This window comes from Bidens hawaiensis, unplaced genomic scaffold (genome assembly GCF_021521415.1).
Source record: "Bidens hawaiensis isolate Kalapana, Puna unplaced genomic scaffold, B.hawaiensis_p1.1 tig00058976_1, whole genome shotgun sequence".
NCBI lineage: Eukaryota > Viridiplantae > Streptophyta > Magnoliopsida > Asterales > Asteraceae > Bidens > Bidens hawaiensis.
In genome coordinates this window covers 53548-59430 of record NW_027500624.1, presented here as the reverse complement: position 1 = coordinate 59430, position 5883 = coordinate 53548, and the positions used below count along the sequence as shown (strand labels likewise).

General features: G+C 39.5%; 1 pseudogene; it reads right to left on the bottom strand.

The window, feature by feature from the left end:
- Window positions 1–488: 488 nt before the first annotated feature.
- LOC143602469 (pentatricopeptide repeat-containing protein At2g21090 pseudogene) lies at window positions 489–2433 on the bottom strand (annotated as a pseudogene).
- Between the last annotated feature and the right edge of the window lie 3450 nt (window positions 2434–5883).

Sequence of the window (5883 nt, the reverse complement as noted above, 5' to 3'; positions counted from 1 at the left end):
GAGTTACGCGATTTTTCGTCAGATCACACAACTTTAAGTGTCCAGTTTAGGATTATGTTTTTGACATGAATAAATACTTGGGTCACATTTATTTAGATTCATTGGTTCAAACTATCAACCTAACATAATAATAATATGAAGGTAACCGCAAACAACTTTGACGTATGAAATACCCATATGGGATAGAATCAGTTCATAACACTTGTGTTGTGTCCCCCTTATCATTTTTGACACAAGATGCACCAAACGAACACTAAAAAACACTTGGCATCCATTTATTAAATAAAAGCGTTTTGATACTAATACCAACTTTTACAACATTTCAAGCACGTTTTAGTCTGATTTCCCAAGAGTAGAATCAGTTGAATACTTGAGCATCTTATAAAGTAGTGTTTTGGTTTGCAATTTGTATGCTAGCTTGATGTCTACCTTCTGACACTTATGTTTTGGTATTTAATAAATGAATTGCTGCAAGTGCATCTAAATCCTCAAAAATCAAATTAAACAAAAATACACTCATTCTTCATATCTTTCTAAAGAAAAATCACCTCCTTCAGTCATCAACAAATGAGTGATCATCTTCATCTTCCATCTCGGTAGCCAAAATCTCCAAAACCGACTCAAACTCATCTTTCAAATCGCGTGACTTATCAGCCACCGTGAAAGCATGCAACTTATTATCGTTTTCTAAACAACTAGCGCCTCGTTCTTTTCTCACATCTCTTTCATGCATAAGCTTTCTCACTTTTGACACATATTCCCACCTTCCGGAAGCTGCATATATACCCGATAGCAACACATACCCTACAGCAGACAGTGGTTCAAACTCAATTAACCGCTCAGCAGCTTTTATTCCTAAATCTAAGTTACCATGAATCCTACAAACCCCTAGTAAAGCTTTCCACACACGAGCATCGGGTTTAACAGGCATGTTTCTTAACTGATTTACCATCTCATCAAAACACCCTGCTCGGCCCAAAAGATCAATCAAACAAGCATAATGTTCTTGATCAGGAATAATATCATGCTCATGCATTGTTTTGTTGAATATATGAAGCCCGTCATTTACTAGACCCGAATGACTACACGCGTTTAGAACCACCACGAATGTGATTCTATCCGGTCTGACTTGTGAGTTGACCATGTCGGAAAACAGGTTTATTGCTTGTTCCCCGTGACCGTGTTGTGCCAAAGCGGATATCATGGTGTTCCAAAGGATAGTGTTAGTTTTATCACGCGCGAGTTTAAAAACGAGGTGTCCGAGTGCTAGATTTCCACATTTGGAATACATGTCGATTAAGGAGCTAACAACTATAGTGTTCGGTTTAAAATGTGTTTTTATTAAAAACCCGTGGATTTGCTTCCCGTTTTTTATTGAGGGGATGCTAGCACATGCACATAGAGCAGAACTGAAAGTGAACTGATCAGGTTTAACTCTTCGAACCATCATTTGTATAAACAACTCAAGGGCTTCGTGCCCAAACCCGTTTCTAGTATACCCGGAAATCAATGCGTTACACGACACGGGATTCTTGTCTGGCATGTCATCAAACAACTGCCTAGCTGATTCCATGTCACCCCATTTTGCATAACCTGAAATCAAAGTGGTCCAAGCAACAACGTCTCTTCGAGGCATTTCATCAAACAGCTTGCGTGCATCACTCATCTCCCCACACTTCGCATAACAATCGATCATCGAACTACAAAGCACCAAACTCGACACGAACCCAAAATCCAGCACTTGCCCGTGAACCTGTCTCGTAAGTTTCAAATCCTTCGTTTTCACACAAACCGTCAAAACCCCCGCGAAACTAAATTCATTCAATCCAACATTCACCATTTTCAACTCTTTAAAAAGCTTCAACGCCTCATCAAACCTCTCATTGTGTGCATAACCAATAACCATGGTGTTCCAGGACACGACATCCTTCTCACCCATTCGATCAAACAACGTCCGGGCGGGCTTCATCATCCTTAACTTAGCATACCCAGAAAGCATATTGTTCCACGAATACAAATTTCTGACAGGCATTTTGTCAAACACCTGGCGTGCACCATCACAATCTCCACATTCCGAGTACATATGAATCAACTGATTGGACAAGAACGTTCCGGGTCGTTTTCGAGCGGTGAGACTCAAATGCAGATGGACCCATTTGCCTTCCTTAAGCGATCTTGAATTCGCACACTGTTTTAAAATAAAAGATAAGGACTTTGTGTCCAGACGGAGGCCTTTGGATGCTAAAGTGTCAAGGGATTTGACGGCTTCAGTGAGGAGGCCTTTGGAGCATAGATTGAGTACCGATTGGATTACACAGGGACGATGGATTTGGGTGGGTTTAAAAGAGGGCATTGCAAATCAAAGACACCATGTTATGAGAATATTGTTTTATTGTTATTGGCAAGCTTCATTTGAACCTTTATTGGTAATGGACGGTAAGTTCCGGCGAGCGGCGGCTGTGATGACGCTACAATTGACGCATCGCCGATTTCTAAATTAAAAATTGACGCTACCTCATACTTGTCTAAAGTTACTTAATCACCAACGAATTAAGGTTTGTAAACTTTGTAAAAAAACGACTTCATACGGGTGTGATTGCGGTTAGCCCAAACCCGTCATCTTTTGTTCGTGAGAAAACCAACCGCCCGAAGGCCTACTACGATAAAATACGCTTGACATTGGAACTAACTTGAGGCCTTATAGTCTTTTAACTTAAGTCACTTCTTCTTCAATACCAGTTAAGCTAAAGCTTATTAACATAAAAAAAAGTTTACTCAACAATTTACATATAAATTTATATGTAGAATTAATACAATGTTTAGCTTAGAGCATTCAAATGCTACTCATTCTCATTTCCTAAATCTAACCAAAAAACACCATGTTCTAAATTTAATCTAGTTTTTCAAAACCTTCCACATCCCACTCCAATACACGTAGTAGTATTTCAATTGAATACTATCTTTATTCAAAATTTATTATTATTTTTTCCACTCATAAAAAATATTAAATAACAGCGATGGGTGAATAGTAACCGCTCAATAGCAAGGAAGTAGGTTATTTCTTCCAGAAGTTTAGAGGATTAAGATGGGTATAGGGGATGCGATGCAGTAATCAAGTAACATTTTTTTTAATTATTCCCTTATAATTTAGATATGTGGATATCGATTTGGAGGCTACAGTAAATGCTTTTAATACTAACTTGGTTACAAACAAACGGAGTAGAATCGAATCAATCGCTTGGTCAAGTTCAAAATTAAACGAGTCAGTTTGTTTCACCTTACTTATTTTAACAAGATGTAGTTTTGAGCACGAGCTATAAACTTGGTAATTCAACCAATGTTGATTACTCCATTATAACCTTCAATATATACAAAGAGCATCCATAATTGTAGGGATATGATTTACAACATAAAAGGAAAATAATAACTATTATATTCTATCTATAAATAACAAATATATTCTATCATTCAAACATTTGAGCGGGAATCGAATGTGTCCTTGATATGCCCCCTTAAGATGGACGACCGAGAAATAAGTCCAATATTGGATAAGAGATTATGAAACCGAGTTTTAGTAGTGGTTTAGTGAGGGTGTCAGCCATCTGATCATCACCAGAGATGTGGGTGACATGTATGATACCTTTTTGAACCATTTCTCGTACAAAGTGAAAATCAAGAGCGAGATGTTTCATGCGTGAGTGAAATACCGGGTTTGCAGAGTAATGCGTAGCACTCAAATTATCACAATAAATGTTGGGTGTAACAGTGGACTTGCAACCGAGTTCGTATAAAAGAGACATTAACCATTTTATTTCGGTTGTAGTAGAAGCAACAACCCGAAATTCTGCTTCGATAGAGGATCGTGCTAATGTCGGTTGACGTTTAGAATTCCAAGTAACTGGATTTGATCCAAGATAAACAATGTACCACGTTGTGCTACTATAAGTAGGTCGGTTACTAGCCCAATCCGCGTCTGTAAACGCATGAAGATGTAGCGGTGAGTGGCGTTTAAAATTTACCCCATGTTGAAAGGTTCCATGAAGGTAGCGAAGTAACCGCTTGAGGGCTGCCCAATGTATGTTTGTTGGTGAATGCATAAATTGAGAAAGCTTGTTAACCGCGAAGCAACATCGGGTCTTGTGAAAGACAAGTATTGTAGGGCGCCAACAAAGGCGCGGTATTCAGTTGGTGAGGAGAGGGGGATGCCGTCGGTGGTGTTAAGATGGTCTGAGAAGGACATTGGTGTGGTAGCCGGCTTACAATCACTCATGTTTGTTCGATTTAACAAATCAAGAATATATTTAGATTGTGAGAGGAAAAGACCATTATTTTGGGGATGACTTCGACACCAAGAAAGTAGGAAAGAGAACTAAGATATTTAAGAGAAAAACGAGTGGCGAGAGACCGGGCTAAAGACCAATTATGAGAAGTAGCGAGGGAAAGAACAAGGCGGAGAGTAGCGGGTTTAATGACTGGGCTAAAGGTTTCAACGTAGTCTAACCCGGGATGTTGATGAAATCCTTTAGTAATTAAAAGAGCTTTTAAACGATCGACGGTGCCGTCGGGTTTGTATTTTGTGCGAAAGACCCACTTGCACCCAACAAGATTTGGTGTTGATTCGGGTGGTACTAAGGACCAAGTTTGGTTGCGTTGTAAGGCATCAAACTCGTCTTGCATGGCCTTATGCCAAAGGGGACTTTTAAGAGCTTGGGTTATTGTGGATGGCTCGATACAGGGGGGAGTGGTTGTGTTGTAAAGTATGAAATTCTCATTATGGTATTTGGGGTTAGGCTTATGGATGCGAGGAGGGGAGTACGTTAGATCGGTGTCGGTTGGAGGATGATTTTGGGGTGGCGAATCTAGTGGTGAAGTAGTTAATTGGGTCACTAATGGTATTGGTGTATGGGAATTATGTAATGGTGCATTTGATTGGGTAGTTTGGCTAGGTGAGGTGGGTAGAGGTTGAGTGGAAATTGGTGGAGTAGATGAGGCCGTGGATGGTATTGGGCCAGGGGTAGAAGGATTGGGTTGTTGTGGAGGCTGGTTAGGTTGGACAAGAGGATCAGTGATGGTGGGAGTGTGCTTTGTGGTTTGGGAAAGGTGGTAAATAATTGATAAAGGTAACCATGTGTCCGGGTTAGGAAATAAGGAAGTAGATGAGGAAGATAAGGTTTCATAGGGAAATTGTGTTTCAACGAAGTGAACATGACGGGAGACGTAAACTCGTCCGATTTGGGGTTCAAGGAGATAATAAGCGCTTTGAGTAGACGGGTAGCCTACAAACATACACGGTTTAGATTTTGGTTGAAGCTTATGAGAATTTTAGGGTCGTAGCCAAGGATAAGAAAGACAACCAAAACTACGAAGTTTGTCATAGTTTGGTAATTGTTAGAATAAACGAAGGAAAGGAGAGTCATTTTTTAGAGTTGATGTGGTAATCTATTGATTAAATAGGTGGCGGTGGTGAAAGCTAAAGGCTAAAATTTGAGTGGCAATTTGGCATGAGATAAAAGAGAGAGACCCGTTTCAACTATGTGACGATGTCGGCGTTCAGCATAGCCATTATGTTCGGGAGTGTGAGGTGGGGAAGTGAGGTGAGAAATACCACAAGAGGCCAGATGAGAAGCAAGTTTGATATATTCGCCTCCATTGTCCGAGAATAATTGTTTTATTTTTTTTTGTTGAAAATAGTTTTCAACTAGCCGACGTAAATTAATGAACGTGGTGAGAGAATCGAACTTCTTTTTCAGTGGATAAATACATGTATATTTAGTATAATGATCTACAAAAATTATGTAATATTTATAGCCATCGTATGAAAGAACGGGTAAGGACCATACATCTGAAAATAAAATGTGCAACGGTGCATTAGATGTAATAGAA